General features: G+C 38.7%; 1 protein-coding gene across 6 annotated transcripts in view; it reads right to left on the bottom strand.

The window, feature by feature from the left end:
* The window catches only part of ZNF385B (zinc finger protein 385B), a 368360-nt gene that overhangs the window by 238217 nt on the left and 111417 nt on the right, over positions 1-18726 (bottom strand). The window lies entirely within an intron of this gene.

Raw genomic sequence — 18726 nt, 5'->3', positions numbered from 1 at the left:
GGTGGGGACCAGGGGCTTGAACCTGAGTCCTTGAGCACTGTAACCTGTGCACTCAACCAGGTGTGCCACCACTCAGGCCCAGGGCAGTTACTCTCTAGCACTGTGGTAGTCACTAGGGCATGGAGTTTTCTACTGCAGCACACTTTTCATTTACTTACTTTTTTCTTCAATCTTATTTATTTATTTATTTATTGCCACCAGGTTCAATTCCTGCATGATGAGCCCATTGCTCCTAGTGGCCTTTTTTCCCCCCTTTTCCTCTTCCTTTTATCTGATATCACAGAAAGAAATTCAGAGGGAAGGGTAAGATAGTGAGGGAACGAGAAAGAGACACCTGTAGCTCTGCTTCATGTTTGTGAAGCCTCCCCGTGGTGGGGGTGGGGGGCTTGAACTGGAGCATTGTGCTCCACCGGGTGCACCACCACCCAGTCCCCTGCAGCACATTAAAGTATTGAAGACAGTGACCAGTACACAGTAAATAAATTGGGAAGGTTTAGAGTTTTTATTTCAAGTGACTCATTGGTGATCCTTTTTTTTTTTTTTTTTCCTCCAGGGTTATTGCTGGGACTTGGTGCCTGCACTTGGAATCCACTGCTCCTGGAGGCCATTTTTCCCATTTTGTTGCCCTTGTTATTATCGTTATTGTTGTTATTGCTGTTATTGTTATTGGATAGGACAGAGAGAAATGGAAAGAGGAGGGGAAGACAGAGGGAGAGAAGGATAGATGCCTGCAGACCTGCTTCACTTGTGGAGCGACCCACCCTGCAGGTGGGGAGCCTGTCGAACCAGGATTCTTAACGCGGGTCCTTCCACTTTGCACCAACTGTGCTTAACCCGCTGCGCTACCGCCCCACCCCGCCCCGCCCCCTGGCGATTCTTTTCTAAGTTGTCTACATTATTACGTGATGAAAAAGTTCAATATAACTATAAAAATAGAACATGCCGCGAGGTGGTGCACCTGGTTAAGCACACACATTACACTGTGCAAGGACCCAGGTTCAAGCCCCTAGTCCCCACCTGCAGGGGGTAAGCTTCTCTAATGTTGAAGCAGGGCAACTGGTCTCTCTCCCTCTCCTTCGCCCTCTCCCTCTCTCTTTTTTAACTTTTTAAAATTATCTTTTACTTATTGGATAGAGACAGCCAGAAATCGAGAGGGAGAGGGTGATAGAGAGGGAGAGAGACAGAGAGAAGCCTGCAGCCCTGCTTCACTGCGTGCAAAGCTTTTCCTCTCCAGGTGGGGACCCGGGGATCGAACATGGGTCATTGTGCATTCTAACATGTGCATTCAACAAGGCATGCCACCACCTGGCCCCACTCTCCCTCTCTTGCTTCTCCTTCCCTGTCAATTTCTCCTTGTCTCTATCCAAAATAAATTTTAAAAATATTAAAAATAATAAATAAATGACTAATTCTGTTCTTTTAAGAACCATGAGAAATAGATATAATGCTCACAACAAATTCTTATCCTTAGACCAAATCATATAAAGATTAAAGAGCTTTTAACTTCAGTAATTTAGAAACACACACAAAAATAAACTGGGGGGAGTCGGGCGGTACCGCAGCGGGTTAAGTGGCGTGATGTGCAAGGACGGCATAAGGATCCCAGTTTGAGTCCCAGGCTCCCCACCTGCAGGGGAATCGCTTCACAAGCGGTGAAGCAGGTCTGCAGGTATCTATCTTTCTCTCCCCCTCTCTGTCTTCCCCTCCTCTCTCCATTTCTCTCTGCCCTGTCCAACAACAACGACATCAGTAACAATGATAATAACTACAACAATAAAAAAATAAGGGCAACTAAAGGGAATAAGTCAATAAATAAGTATTTTTTTAAAAAATAAACTGGGAACTACATGATTAAAATGTAAGCAGGAAATGATGTTCCAATAAAAATTGTTTTGAATAACTATCATGGGAAAGGCATCATGTCACACCTAAATTTTACATATTTAAGCCATATGGAGCACATCAAAACTACCATAAAATGACTGAAAAGATTTATTGGAATGTTGAGGAAAACTTGCTTGTGAACAGATGCCTAGACTAGCTTAAAGGCAGCAGGTGTCACTGGGTGACTAATCACATTGCTGGGGCATTTTTGTGAAGTACATAAAAATGATCTTTGGAAGAAAAATGCATGCATCTTGATTATAATAAAAAATATAGACACATAGAGAGAGATGCTGCTTAAGAGCATCCCGACCATAATAAATGATCCTGAATCCTACAACAAAGGCAATTCGTCCTCATTCTCTGAGAGCAACTGCCCTTTTGTGAGCTTTGACTCCTTCAGAAAGAAAAAAAAAAAATCAATGAGAAATTTGCATGAATAGAATGCGCCTGATTAAACTCTTGCAGCATAATTATCTCGGTTATAATCTCTCATTTAGTCCTTCCTGTACTAAGGGTAGCTCCTTGTGGAACTCAAAAATACTTTACAAAATTTCTTCTTTTTCTCTTATCTGTGAATGCTGTCAATCTTCAAACGTTCATGCGAAAAGTAAAAGAAAGTATTCCTACAATTTCCCTAGGATTTTTAGCTTCTGCAGTTCTTAAGCAGTACTCAAAAACTTACTAAAAAACCTTGGTCTGGATCTCTTTTTTTGGAAATAAGAACCATGAAGCCGAGCATCTGGCTTCACCATGTGTGGGGGGGGTGGGGTGGGGGGGCACAGACCTTTGGTGGTAGGAATGGCGTTAATATACACTCCTATTAACTTATACTCTCACAAATCACTATTTAATTAATATGAATGGGGAAAGATGGACTGAATGTCTCAAACTTTCTGATGCATAGACCATAGCTCTGAGTATATGTTCCTTCAATCTAAGCACTTAAGACTTCAACGTAATCAGATGGAATTTTAACAGTGGGATCAAATTGTTAATATATCTCTAATAATGACTTGTTCTTTGAAATATTAAATCAACTATAAGCTTAGACCAGGGACAACAGAAGCAACTGGTGGTGTTCCTTTATAAGATACACTATATGTAAATATTCAAGGACATAAATTATGGTGAGGTCTTGAGTGATTCAGCAAATCCTAACAATGGGATTTTCAAAGTTAACCCAGTTGCCAAATAATTTGGTTATAACAATAACAATCTATTACCTTCTTAAACCCTAAGACAGCAGGAACTTTCCCCCATTCTCTACAAAACCCTTTATTTCTCTCAGTCCTGGAACCTCTGGAGTGGGGCTCACTTTCCTGCATGCTTCTCTCAATTCAGACCAAATGATACTGCATCTGCTGATCCCAACCTATTCCATGCAGCCAATAGTACCTTGACACGTTTCACTTCAGAGTGTGTCCAGAGACTTCAGGCATGGAATGTCAATCCTCCAGCTTCATTACTCTGGTGAGACCTTTCCTAGCTCATGGGTCTCCTTAATTCCATTTTGGGAGGTGCACTTCCTAACAAAATGGAGATCCCCAACTCTTCATCTACAATATCCTTACCTTTAGGTTCATGATTACTCAACAACTTGTTCTGCTTTATATGTTAACTCTTTTTCAGCCACCAGGTTCCAGATGCTACCATGATACCAACCAGACTTCTCTGGGCAGACAATCCCACCAATGTGTCCTGGAGCCCTGCTTTCCCAGAGCCCTGCCCCACTAGGGAAAGAGAGAGACAGGCTGGGAATATAGATCGACCTGTCAATGCCCATGTTCAGCAGGAAAGCAAATACAGAAGCCAAACCTTCCACCTTCTGCATCCCACAGTGACCCTGGGTCCAAACTCCCAGGGGGAGTATTTCCATTTTATAAATAAAAAATTTTTTTTCATTCAAAAAAGCACTATGAAGCCGAGAGAACTTATAAGTCAACTAATGGCAGCGTCAAATGAGAATCTAGAAACCTCAAGTCCCATATAGTGTTCTTTCTAACACACCTGATGTGGAAAGGCGCAGTTGTTGTGAAACAGCTATGTTATCTTTATTTTGAAATACATATGATTTTTGTTTTAAAGCTATTGTCTGTTTTCTTCCTGAAGAATTGATGTTATCAGAAATCCTTTACTTAATTTGGTTATCAAATTACTACCCTTAATTACTAAATATTCATGTTTCCCAGAGAGCTATCTTTGTGAGATTAAAAAAAAATGTACCCATATGCCAACAACTGCATTGTAAACCATAAACCTCCCAATAAAAATCCGAAGTGCGGCTACAAAAAAAAAAAGGATGAAATGCATAAAGTCTCTGCTTGAGAAGAGTTTGAGACGGAAAATTTCACTAATATAAAGCACCAGTGATTAAAAATTAATGTGAAAATATTCTTAAAAAATAATTGTATGTATTTATTAGATTAAGGCCCACTTATAAAATTGTAGGGGTAAAAAAGAACAAGTCAAGAAGTCGCTAAAGTTATTTTAATACAAGAGTACTCAAGTACTTTTTTTCTTAAATCTAACTCTCAGAATAGTGTCCTCTAAAGAAAATCAAGTAACTTACTTCAGAAAACCAGAAAATAGTTTAAATCCTTGTAACACAGAAGAGTTGAAATATGACTTTGGGGGGGTGGCACTCTCAGTAAAGTGTACACATGACAGTGCACAAGAACCGGAGTTCAGTCCCTGCTTGCGACCTGCAGGGGGAAAGCTTCACAAGCACTGAAGCAAGGCTTCAAGTGTCTCTTCCTCTCTCCCTCTCCAACTACCCCCTTCTCTTTCAATTTCTCCCTATCCTATCAAAAAGAAAGGAAAAAGTTTGTAATGCAGACACCAAGACCCATAGATATCTCTGGAAAAATAAAACAAAGTAAACATGATGTTGTCCAACAGATTTAAAAGGACCCTTGTTAGATGGGTTTATGTATAATGCACTTCCACACACTCATAGCCTTCTATGCCTTTTTAAATGATGTCAGGTTCTAGCCAATACTTTCTAGTATCTATTTGCTTCTGTATTTATTTTTATTGCCACCAGGGCTATCTCTGGGATTCAGTGTCTGCACAATGAATCAACTGCTCCCAGTGGCCGTTCTGTTCTCCTTTTCTCTTTATTTGCTAGGCTAGAGAGAAATTGAGAGGAGGGAGGGGAGACAGGAAGGGGAAAAGGTTGACAGACACCCGCAATATTTGTTTCATTGCTCAGTGAAACTTCTCCCCAGCAGATAAGGAGTGGGGGCTCAGACCCTGGTCCCTGAGCATGGAAACGTGCACCATGGCTCTCCTCCACTTCTAATCTTTCTCACAACTTTTTTTCTGTTTTTATCATCCCCCTTATCATATATAATGCCTTGAGTTTCTTCAATTGGGTGTCTTCAGAAATTATCTTTTTTTTTTTTGTATCCCTTTACAAAATTCTACCAATACTAGTTCTCATTTACCTCTTCCTATTGACTAACATCTATGCCCAGGCATCTGCTCAGCTCTTAGCTTTTCCCTTAGCACGTCTGTTTGTCTGTCTGTCTGTCTGTCTGTTTGTTTATAAAATGGAAACATTGACAAGACCATAGGATAAGAGGGGGACAGTTCCCACCATCAGAGCTTTGTGTATGAACCCTGTCTCTGCCTGAGTTAAAATTAATTGTGCAATAGGCATATATTTCATTCCCTTTGCAACAACTTCTTTTTGTTTAGTAGGGGGTTAATGGTTTACAGTACAGTCTTCCCTCTCCTCTCCCTTTGATAGGTGTCTGGGAGACACTTGCTTCCCCACCCCAGGGACTAGTTTATTTTCTTCACATATTGGAAATTATTGCTATTCCCCTTATAATACATGGTATCTCACCTGAATGTTATATATTCAACTTTTTTTTTTTTTTACTCCAGGGTTATTTATTGCTGGGACTCAGTACCTGCATTACTAATCCACTGCTCCTGGTGGCCATTTTTTTCAGAGAGAAATTGAGAGAGGAGGGGAAGACAGAGAAAGGAAGAGAAAGACACCACTTGTGAAGTGACCACCCTGTAGGCGCAGAGCCACTGCCTCCAACAGGGGTCCTTGCAAGGGTCCTCGTGCTTCCTTCTACATGCAACTTAACCCCCCCATCCCCTACATTTAACTTTTGTATTATTAGCATTTGAATCATAAGATTGATCTGAGGGGACTGGTGGCAAACAGTCCACTTGGCAGAGACTCTAGGACTGGCAAGGAAGGAAGCTGATTTGGATGGTGAGCTGCTCGGCTATGTGCATGATCAAGCTTGAGCCCACCTTTCATGGCACTGAAGGAGATTTGGGTGCAGCAGTCTCTTTCTCTCTCATCTCTGCCTCTCTATATTCGAGCAAGTATATTTAAGAAAGACTACCTCTATGGCAGAGCACAAACTCTTATTTAAACGGTAATTCTGAAAGGTGGCCTTGGAAAAATAAGTTTATAAAACCACCCACACCTACAATTCAGATTCAATTGAGCAAGGTAGGTCCTAGATATCTGCACCATTTAAAATTTTTCTGAGTGATGTTTCCTAGAACTAGGAATATTCCAGACTTATATAAAACAAATCTTCAATGAACTGTTTCCTGACAGTTCTTTATTAACACTTTACCCTCTAGTTATACCTACTACAAGAAGACCATATTTGGTAATATTTATATACACAAATACCTATCAGAGAGAATAAACTTAATTATTTGAACTAGATCTCTCCGTCGGTCAGCACTGATAAACTCCCCCACCTCACCCCCAGCCTCCCAAAGTGATAATTCTCGGAAACTTCTTTGGCACTTATTAAAGCTATCTTAAAGAGGAAAGTTTGTGGAGCACCATATTTTGTATTATTGCTGCTGGAAAGATGGAAATTCATAAAATAGAGGAATCAGATCAATGGTGATAACATATATTTAGCTTAATCAGTTAGAAGTTAGTAATAATGAGATTAACATGCCTTTAATTTCGTCCACCAGTAGGTGTATGGATCCTAAACCTCACTCTCTCCTGGCTAAGCTAATCCCTCCGTCCATTATGCAGTTATCTAACTGATAATAATAGGGACATATATAAACTTTCAGTTTATAGTGCTGAAATCCCATAGGTCTTGGTGTTCCAAGACATTCAAAGGCATATATTTATTAATTTATTTTATACATATATATATATATTTAGTGTATATATATGTATTTCACTAATATATACATACAATAGTGTATATATATGTATTTCACTAATATATACATACATATATTAGTGAAAATTCAGTAGTGTTTTCAAATGCAAAGGAGAATGTATTTTATATTTTTTAAAAAACATTTTATTTATTTATTATTGGACAGAGATGGAGAGAAACTGAAACAGGAGGGGAAGATAGAGAGGAGAGAGACAGAGAAACACCTGCAGCCCTGCTTCAACACTCATGAAGCTTTCTCTCTGCAGTTAGGAACCAAGGGCTTGAACATAAGTCCTGTGCATTGTAATGTGTGCACTTAACCAGGTGCGCCACCTTCTGGGCCCAAGGAGAATGTATTTTAAAGAGCAAAAATAAACAATTTAAATCAACTAGAGGACAGGAGGAAATTGTTTAAGTAATCAATAGCCAGCTGATAAAAATATTAATCAAGTCCTTTATGGTGTATTCTTGCCAGATAATGCTGATTATGAGATAAAACACTCCTTGTTCAACTCTATTGGAATTCTTAACTTATTAAACAAACAAAAAATAAGTTAAACTAACACTCTAACTCAACATTAAATCCATAGAAGCAAAAAAAAAAAGGGTCATATGTCCATCATCTCATCATCACTTTGTATTACACTAGCACTATGATTTACTCAGAGAAATGAATCTAAGAGATTAAACACTGAGTATTTTTTGTGGACTTAAAGTATGTCAGTATTAGATTATTCACTATGGAAAATACATGGGTGGAGGACCTTAGCCAGTTGCCAGGGCACTGAGATTAGAAGTGTCCCAGGTAGAGAGAGACTAACTAGAGCCAGTCGCCATAAAGTTGATCAGAAGAGGTCAGGAAGCCTGCCAATGCCCATGTCTAGCACAGAAGCAATTGCAGAAGCCAGATCTCCCATCTTCTGCACCCCATAATAATCCTGGGTCCACGCTCCCAGAGGTATAAAGAATAGGAAAGCTTCCAATGGAGGGGATGGGATGTGGAACTCTGGTAGAAGGAACTGTGTGGAATTGCACCCCTATTATCCCATGCTCTTGGTGATCATTATTAAATCAATTATCAGGAACAACACAATAGACCCCTTTGTGGGCCCTCATAGGACCTTTTCCTCAACATGGATCAACAACAGTAGAGAATTTTCCACCCTCTGAAAGGAGGCTGGACAACATACTCTATCTACCACCTGAGGAAGACGGATCCTGAAATTGGGGCAGCTTGGAACGTTCCTACTCATGACCACAGAATGAGAGCTCAGACCTACAGGGATGCAGAGGTTACATAGGCTCTTAAACTGAATATGGGCCTCAGATCAAATTAATGGGGTCTACAGTCAACAATATTTATATACTTTTCCCATATTTTGGAGCTTTTCCCATATTTCATCTCTGATTCAGCTTTCTAGCCCTTTTTCCAGCCATGACATCATCTCCCCAGACAGTATCTTGGTCCACTTGCATATCAGAGGTCAGGCTCAGGAAAAAACTAGTATAGTCATGGGCCCTTTGGAATATAACTAAAATAGGCCTACTAGCTATCTTCAGAACGGAGACCTCAAATCTTCATCTGCAATATTCCAGCCTTTAGGTTCATGATTAGTCAACAATTTGTATGGCTTTATATGTTAACTCTTTTTCAGCCACCAGGTTCCAGATGCTGCCATGATGCCAACCAGCCTTCCCTGGGCAGACAATCCCACCAATGTGTCCTGGAGCCCCGCTTTCCCAGAGCCCTGCCCCACTAGGGAAAGAGAGAGACAGGCTGGGAGTATGGATCGATCTGCCAACGCCCATGCTCAACGGGGAAGCAATTACAGAAACCAGACCTTCCACCTTCTGCAGCCCACAATGACCTTAGGTCCATACTCCCAGAGGGAATAAAGAATAGGAAAACTATCAGGGGAGGGACAGGATACGGAGCTCTGGTGGTGGGAATTGTGTGGAGTTGTACCCCTCTTATCCTATGATTTTTTTTGTTTCCTTTTTATAAATAAAAAAAAAATGAAAGAAACAACAAAAAAAAAATGGGAAGAGGTCAGGTAGGACACACAGTATATCCTAAGCTAGACCAGTGTCAAGTATGTGTCTGTCCATCCCAAGCTTCCAGGAGTATTTATTTGTAAAATTATGCATTCATCAAAATGGAACAAGGAAGATTAAAGAGGTCTTTTAAATAAAATATACATCAGAAGTCAATGTTAAGACAAAAAATAGCAGGTGGTTATACATCGCATAGATAAAGATTATAATACATTTTCTAAGTGGAAAAGCATCTGGGTAAGGGTGTTTAAAGTGGCCATTGTCCCAATGTCATTATGTCAGGTACATTCTTCTGACGCTATAAGATATTGAGTCCGTTCTAGTTATCCCATGCATAATCTCCAGATCATCAGAGCAGCAGCCAGAGTTGTGGGTGATAGTATGTGGTTGTATAGAACCCTCTACTGCCAGTGGGCTAGTAAAATCTCTGGCATATGCAGACTTTTCCCTAGAGTAGAATTCGTACAATAATGGGACAGAGTCTGAAAAACAGGCCTCATAGTAGTATTAGTCAAAAATACATTGCAGACAAACAACATATATTTTGCAAACACATGTAAAAGTAACTATCAGTAGGATTTTCAATAACAAGTATCAGTAAGTCTGGGATCAGAAAGCTCTTCAGTGATGGGGGTATAGCATAATGGTTATGCAAAGAGACTTTTATGCCTGAGGCTCTCAAGTCCGAGGATTTCAATCCCCCACACCCACATAAGCCAGAGCTGAGCAGTGCTCTGGTAAAAAAAAAAAAAAAGAAAATTAAAAAAAAAGAAAAAAGAAAGCTCTTCAGTAATGAAGAAATGAATATTTCCAGCAAATTTTGGAGGAAAAAACTTAACCACCTTACAGGCAGGCTATTACTGGACACGATGAGTGACATGGGGGTCAGTGCAACCAGAGCTTAGCACACACTCCAACACCAACTCTTCACCTTGAACTTGCAGAGAAGGCAAAGGGCACCGTGTCCTATCACACTCCCATTATATGATGAGATAGCTTACTCTCAACATGTTCTCTCATCTGTTATTTATAACAAAGCTATGATGCCATCTATTATTTTGCAATCGGATACGCTTTTCCTGTGAGGACTTTGACCATTCCTTGTGTTTTCTGTTTACTTCAGCTTTCATTTTATTTGGACATGAATACATTTGTTATTCTCAAAAGTAAACCATGGGCATGTTCAAAGTTTTTGAAAGTACAAAAGAATGTAATAGTCAAGTAAAAGTCTGCTTCAATCAGTAGGAGGTAATTCTACTTTCAACTAAGTCTCCAGTCTCTGAAAGCGAGTCATCCTTTCTTTCTTTTTGCCTCTTGCCCTCCCATTTTGCTATCTCCCTCTACGTCCCTGTAGGTGTGTGTGTGTGTGTGTGTGTGTGTGTGTGTCTAATACACATCATATATACATGATAATTTATTTTGCATACATAATTTACATCTTGTACATTATTCCATAGAAATTATTTAAAAAGTACTTTATTATTTTATTTATTTATTCCCTTTTGTTACCCTTGTTGTTTTATTGCTGTAGTTATTATTGTTGTTGTTATTGATGTCATTGTTGTTGGAGAGGACAGAGAGAAATGGAAAGAAGAGGGGAAGACAGAGATGGGGAGAGAAAGACACCTGCAGACATGCTTCACCACCTGTGAAGCGACTCCCCTGCAGGTGGGGATCCGGGGGCTCAAAACAGGATCCTTACTCCAGTCCTTGCACTTTGAGACACCTGCGCTTAACCCGCTGCACTACCACCTGACTCCCAAAAGTACTTTATTATTTTAAATAACTGTGTAACATATGCTATGATCTAAATTTCTGCCTCTCCACATATTTATGGTAAAATACTAATTTTTTTTTTTTGCCTCCAGGGTTATCGGTGGAGCTCAGTGCTGCACTGCGAATCCACTGCTCCTGGAGGCCATTTTTTCCATTTTGATGCCATTGTTGTTATTATTATTGTTACTGTTGTCATTGTTGTTGGATAGGACAGAGAGAAATCAAAAGAGGAGGGGACCACAGAGAGGGGGGGAGAAGGATAGACACCTGCACACCTGCTTAACTGCTTGTGAAGCGACCCCCCCTACAGGTGGGGAGCCAGGGGAATCCTAATATTTTTTAAATAACATTCTCTTTTTTATATTTTATTTACTTACTTATTTGACAGAGACAGAGAAATCAAGAGAGAAGAGGAAGATAAAGAGAGAGACACACGCCAGAGACAGAGAAATCAAGAGAGAAGAGGAAGATAAAGAGAGAGACACATGCAACACTGCTTCGCCCTTCCAAAGCTCTCCCTGGGAACTGGGGGCTTGAACCCAGGCCCTTGAGCATTGTCATCTGTGCACCGAGCCAGGTGCGCCACCACTTAGCCCTAATGCATTATATACACACACACACACAAATACAAGAAAAAGTATTGCTGTATTATACACTGTATATACATATACCAGCACACATACTGATTAAATGGCAAACGCTAGAAGAAGAACTGATTAAGTCTAGGATAGTAGAACTAGTATGTAAAAAGATAGTTAAATGCTGAGTTATTATCACATTGCAAACAAGTGTGTAAACTAATACACAATCCATCCAACAATTTATGTAAACAACTCTCTGTATAGACATTTGCTAACTCATTGTATTAATGCAAGATTTTTGTTGTTCTTATTGCTACCAGGGCTCAATCACTCTGGGGCAACTTTTTTGCTTTTTTTTCAGGTAGAGACAAGGACAGAGAGTGGGAGAGGGAGAGAGAGAAAGTCACCCCAGCACTTAAGCTTCCCCCAGTGAGACAGGAGTCAGTTTCAAATCTGGGCCATAAGTAAGGCAAAACAAGCACTCTCCCAGGTAAACTGCACTACCAATCCCTATTTTATTTTACTGTTGGGTAAGGCTTAATCTAATCCATTTGAAAGGTCAGAAAAATGCTGTCTCATTTTTGCTTCAATGTAAGGAACAATAGAAAATAAAACCTATTTAGTTCTGCATAAATATTCACACATTTTGTATTCAAGTGTCCTGTCCTCTAGTCAGAGGTCACAGTAAGATATCTGTGTGATGCTGCAAGCCATATCTTCAAAAATAAGTAGAACATAATCACTAGCCTCAAAGTAAACAGCTGAATAGAAAGGAAAGTTATTTTTAAAGTAACTATTATAGTATATGCTATAGAAATAGTTAACTCTGGGTAGAGTTACTCAAGTATGCCTTATCACTAATTCAATTTTTTTATATCTTGTAAATTTACTCAAGTGTAATAAGGAAACATAAAAAACATTTTGGTCAGCAAGAAGTGACTGGTAAATGTAACTAATAATAAAAGCTATATGACAAATTTGACTAGGTGAAATTTATTCTTATAGTAAACTTACACTTAGCAAGATGGGAGTTTGCAGAATAATTTATGAAATTCATTGTGGGGCCGGGTGGTGGCGCACCTGGTTGAGTGCACATGTTACAATGCTCGAGGACCCAGGTTCGAGGCCCCAGTCCCCACCTGCAGGGGGAAAGCTTTGCAAGTGGTAGAGCTGGGCTGCAGGTATCTCTCTGTCTCTTTCCCTCTCTGTCTTCCCCTTCCTCTCAACTTCTGGCTATCTTTCACTTTTTCTCCATCTTTCTATCTCTGTTTCCATTTGAAAAGTTATCCCTGTGCAGTGACATGCTGGAAACAACATTTTTAAAAAATTATGGGAGGAAAATCAAATAAAAAATCAAATAAATACAGAGACAGAGAAAGGCATCACAGTACCAACACTCCCTTGAGTAAGGCAGGGACAGAACTTGAACTTCGATCATACACATATCAAAGCAAGTAAGTGATCTTGTTGATCCAATGGCATATTTTTTTTTCTTTTTTTTAATTTTAACTTATTTATAAAAAGGAAACATTGACAAAACCATAAGACAAGAGGGGTACATCTCCACACAATTCCCAGCACCAGAACTCTGTATCCCATCCCCTCCCCTGATAGCTTTCCTATTCTTTATTCCCTCTGGGAGTATGGACCTAATGTCATTGTGGGATGCAGAAGGTGGAAGGTCTGGCTTCTGTAATTGCTTCCCTGCTAAGCATGGGTGTTGACAGGTCCATCCATACTCCCAGCCTGGATGGCATGTTTTTTACCTATATATGAGCTTATATTTTGTTAATACTATTAAATCTTTTCTCGCTCTTCCATTTACTATAGCTAAATTGGTAATATTGGCATTGGCTCATTTTTCTACAATAGTGGTTCAAACAAGGGTTATACTGGAGTCATTTTCACATTTTAAAAATATAGATCGTTGGGTTGTACCTTCAGAGACTGTGAGTTATTCAATGAGGGATATAAGCTAAGCGTCAAGATTTCTATCAAGTATGTCTTATTCACTATGTCTACTAATTAATTTCATCAATATACTCATTATCTCAACTTGACATCACCCACAGTTGTAATGTTCAGGTCATCCTTATTCTCACCAAATCACTGCAGAGACCAAGTGCCTCACATCATCCTGATCAAATGCATTTAGGATACAGGCATCAGCCAGCTGTAAATCCACTAAATTACACGTGTCATTCAGTCCACTGCTTTCTATTTTGTGAGTAAAATAATATGACAAATAGTATGAACAAAATATCTTATAGGAAGCTAGTCTAAGGTGATGGTTAAAAGCCATGGATTCTGGAGGCTAGGTAGGTTGTTTTAGTAGGAGAGTTCAGAACTTACATAAGTGAGGTCCTCAGTTTAATCTCTAACCCTATGTAATGCCAGAATAATGTTCTGGCTGACTCTTTTCTCCATAAATAATAAATAAATGATTAAAAGGTATGGATTCTGAAGTCTGCGTTCAAATCCCAGTGAACTGCTAGGATGAAATTTGGGCAGGTAACTTAAACTCTTTGTATTTTAATTTCCCTACTTGTAAGTTAGCTGTGATGGTGCTTACTTATAGAAGGGTATTATGAGAACTAAAGGAATCTATGTATGTAACAAATCTGGCACAATGATAAGTTGAAAGTATCAGTTATCACTACTGTTACTACCAAACTATCCACTGTTTTTGATTAAAAGATTAATAAACATGTTTTCTCATAAAAGCCCAATACAGGTTAAATTGGTTGTAGCTAAAACAAGAGGAAAGGGAGTCGGGCGGTAGCGCAGCGGGTTAAGCGCAGGTGGCGCTAAGCACAAGGACCAGCGGAAGGATCCCGGTTCGAGCCCCCGGCTCCCCACCTGCAGGGGAGTCACTTCACAGGCAGTGAAGCAGGTCTGCAGGTGTCTGTCTTTCTCTCCTGCTCTCTCTGTCTTCCCCTCCTCTCTCCATTTCTCTCTGTCCTATCCAACAACAATGACATCAATAATAACTACAACAACAAAACAACAAGGGCAACAAAAGGAATAAATAAATAAATTAATTAATTAAATTAAAAAAAAAAAACAAGAGGAAAGTGTTGGAGATCAGTTTCCAAGCCCCAATTAAAGCATGACTCACACCCCATTATAGGATTTCTAACTCTTCTAAGTACAGTTGCATGTACTGCTTACCCCTTTAATTTACACAGAAGTGATTGAGTACTCTAATTACACAAAATCTAAATGCCATAATCAAGCAGGAATTAGTTCACTTACCATGGATCTAGTATTACCCACCGTACAATTATAAAAATATATGTTAAAAAGGCCAGAAAAATAATTCCCATGATTCATTTTTCAATCTTCTTGTTTCTGAATATTTGTAATTTTTTCAAACTTCACAATTCTTTTTCCAGAAGTCTCCAAAAAGGGGGGAAGTGGGATTAGGATATTCAGTCTTATGGGGTGTGTGTGTGTGTGTGTGTGTGTGTGTGTGTGTGTATGTGTGTATAACTATACCCCTAAAATCTTAAAATCTTGCAAAATGATGTTAAATCATTAATAAAAAATTTAAAAAGAAATTCCATCTTAATTTCCTGTAAGAAACATATGGTATCTAAATATAAATTCTACTCCATCTTCTTTAAAAAAGAAAAAGTTCACTAAAGAGTGAACTATAAAATTATATATAATAGGAGAGCACTGCCATCTTCAAATGAAATTCACACACTTTCTAAATACCTGCAAAAAAGGTGTTGAGATAAATGTGGTGGTATAGACTTCCTGGACAAAATCAGCAAACAGAAGTCTTCTCGTGATAGAAAAGGTGTTCCTCGTGATAGTCATCTAATCATCATTCAATTCCCATTTGCAGAAAATAATGGTGATTGAGCTATTTTACCATTTGGGCAATAAAATGAGGCTCTCTCACACGATTAGAAACTTTATTAAAAAGTTCCTAAAATTTTAAAGAAGATTTTGACTATGGATTCCCATTGGTATTGTGCCATAGTCAACGATATAGTTAAATAGGAGGACAGGGGAACGAACCATCATCTAGACTAGCACAGAAGGACATTCGGTGTAAAGAGAGATCAGACCCTTTCCTAATAAACACAATGCAGGTATCAGAAAAAGCTACCAGTAACATCTTTAAAATTAGAAGAAGCACAAAATAGTACAGGAGCATTTATGACTAGCCAAAGTAGTAAACAGACTATGAGGGTAGAAGAAAATATTTTTGAGATCCAGTGGCAAAGATCAAAGGTAAAGAGATAATTTTGAGAACTGCTAAAGGAAAGGAAAGAGTCACTTAAACAGGAAATCCCTATGACTACCAGCTGATTCCTCAAGATAAAGTCTAAAGAAAATTTAGAAAATACTGGTGGATATAATCAAAGTTCTGTACGCAAAAGACCTCCATCCAGGAATATTTTAACTGTGAGGTTACTGATTAGGTTTAAAACAGTTACTAAGAACTTTTCAGACAAACAACAGCTGAAGGAATTACACTACAATAAAAGAAGACCTACAAGAAGTACTGAAAGTACTCATATGAAATGAAAATACAAAATGACTTCACCCAAAGTGGGAAAACAAAGTCAGGAAAATAAGCAAAAAGCAGAACTGAAGTTAACAAAGGGTTGGGGTGGGAGGTGGTTGTGGAGCTGAGGAGGGGATGAATTTGGACTATGACAGAGGGATAGAGATGCTTTGGTTGGAATAGTGATTGAGAAAAACATTTTTGGGAGGTGATAAATTGCACTTCCAAAATACAAGCTTGTCAAACCAGATGTCCAAGGACAGATGACTGGCAAAAACAACAATTACTATTACTATGGTATATGTACATGATGGAATACCATTTAGCTGAAAAATGATGAAGATGTCACCATTTTAGTTATCTTGGATGGAACTAGAAGACATCATGTTAAGTGAGATAACCCAAAACAAGAAGGATAAACACCAACTGATCTCACTTATGAGCAGGACTTAATAAACAGGGGCAGGGAGAGAGAACACAATGAAATATGGACTGGGCAGCTGTATTGCATCAACGCAAAGGACTTCGGGAAAGGCAGGTTGTGGGAGAGAACTGTGGAGTCCTGGTTCAGAATGAAATTGTACTCATACATCAATGACTGCACTGTAAAGTATTAACCCCCTCAATAAAATAAATTTTTAAAAATACTATATTTCGGGAGTCGGGCGGTAAGTAGCACAGTGGGTTAAGCACAGGTGGCATGAAGCGCAAGGACCGGCATAAGGATCCAAGTGATGAAGTAGTGCTGCAGGTGTCTTACTGGCTCTTTCGTCCCTCCATATTCCCCTCCCCTCTCAATTTCTGACTGTCTCTATCCAATAATTAAAGATAATAATACAATTTTTAAAAAATCTAAAAAGCCCCCTGTTGGATGATAATTTGTGGTATGACATTCCCAAGAGAACTAAAGAAAAGTTGTTTGAAATTATACTTCAGCTAAAACTAGAAAGCCTTCCAGTTACAATGGCACATATTATATTTATGCGATTAAACAAATAATATTTTCTCTTGAATGCATAATCATGAGAAATGCTATCATCTGGGCAGTTCTGAGGATTAAAAATAAGATTTCATAATTTTTAGGTATATTTATTTATTTCATCTCTAGAACTTCACTGCTCTAGACTGACTACTTCAGAGAGAGAGAGAGAGAGGTGGGGGAGAAACCACAGCACCAAACCTTACTGGATCACACACACAGTAAAACAGTGTTCTATCAAAATGAGCTAAAGATTTTAAGATTTCAGAGATGCTTTTAATTTCATTGCCAAGACCACAGGAATATAAAATAAGGTACCACCATCCCAATAAGCATTCAAATCCACTTATATATCTATTACCACCAAGCAAAGAATCAGAATCAAAATAAATACTACCTTAAACATCCAGGTAGTCAGTCTTGGTAAGTTTTATGTCAAAATGCATTACAACCAGCACAGCTTTCAACAAGTATTATTTTTCTGACAGAAAGAAAGATTAAGGAAATCACTCTCAAAATATTCATCCATTCTCACTCTAAGGAACAAGTAAAAACTATTTTTGTATTTCTATAGTTTTAGCATTTGAGAGATTTTGCTTTTTAAGATGAGTCAGTAGGGTGAAAGTAGACATTTCTCAACATTTTCCATGAATCTTCAGACTGCTTAGCTTCTTCCTTCATTAATCCCTTCATAGCACATACACGTATAATAAAGTATGGGTAGTTTGTTTTCTGCTTAACTATCTAATTTTGATTATTGATTACTAGGCGTTGTCATATTTGAAAAATAAAGCACTTGTGATTTACATATACTGTAAATCTACCCTTCCAAATTGTGGTTTGCCTGCCAATCTTTCCTTAAATAACTTTACTGAGAGAAATAATGATTTACTCAATACAAAATACTTGCCACATGTGAAAGTATGGGCAGCTTATCAACTATACAATATATTTATGAAATACTTGAACTTTCTCCAATAGTGCTCTAGGATATATTACTAATTATCTTCGTATTATAAGCAGATCATATGAAAAATATGGTCAGCGCAAATGAATACTTTTCTATAAATGCCTCATAAAAAAATGAACAAATACCTGACATTTCAGGATATACTTATTTTAATATTACATATTAGTCGAGGTAAACCTGAAAGTCCCAGACTGAATGACATAGGGAAACTGAAGAAATGACAAGGCATTCAGAAAGTATAGTGAGTTGAATAGTTTCTTCTTGAGGGTCTAATTAGGACCCCTCCCCTTCCCTTTGCTTTTTGAAAAACTATCTCATGAGGACACCTTTGCAGACGCTATCAGCTTTGACAGAGCACCGAAATCCTGGCAGTGAACCATAAATTGACCATTACCATAAAAAGAGCTGCTAAATGAGAAACCATGTGCTCAGTATAAAACTAATTTCATGCTTTCAAAAGCACACAGTGGCTTCTAGCAAGATAGTGGCCCTGGGACTTGCTGAGACAGATTGGTGAACACAAATGGTTTGCTCCTGACGTGTCTGCCTAGCCAAGCTTTACATGTACTGGCAGTAAATGGGCTTCTAGAATCTTCTGTCAAAGAAACACACACTTATTTATAACTTTAGAGCTAAAAACTATAAAAACAGTAGCTTTGAGTAAATTTATTAGGACAAGTACAAGTGCACATACACACACACACACGCACACGCATACGCACACGCACACACATACTCATCCCATGTGCCTTGCTGGCTTCTTATCAGTTATAGACTTGTCTGCAGAC

This window comes from Erinaceus europaeus, chromosome 18, assembly GCF_950295315.1.
Source record: "Erinaceus europaeus chromosome 18, mEriEur2.1, whole genome shotgun sequence".
Taxonomy (NCBI): domain Eukaryota; kingdom Metazoa; phylum Chordata; class Mammalia; order Eulipotyphla; family Erinaceidae; genus Erinaceus; species Erinaceus europaeus.
Note: the sequence above shows the minus strand (reverse complement) of the source record. Positions and strands in the feature narration are given on the sequence as shown.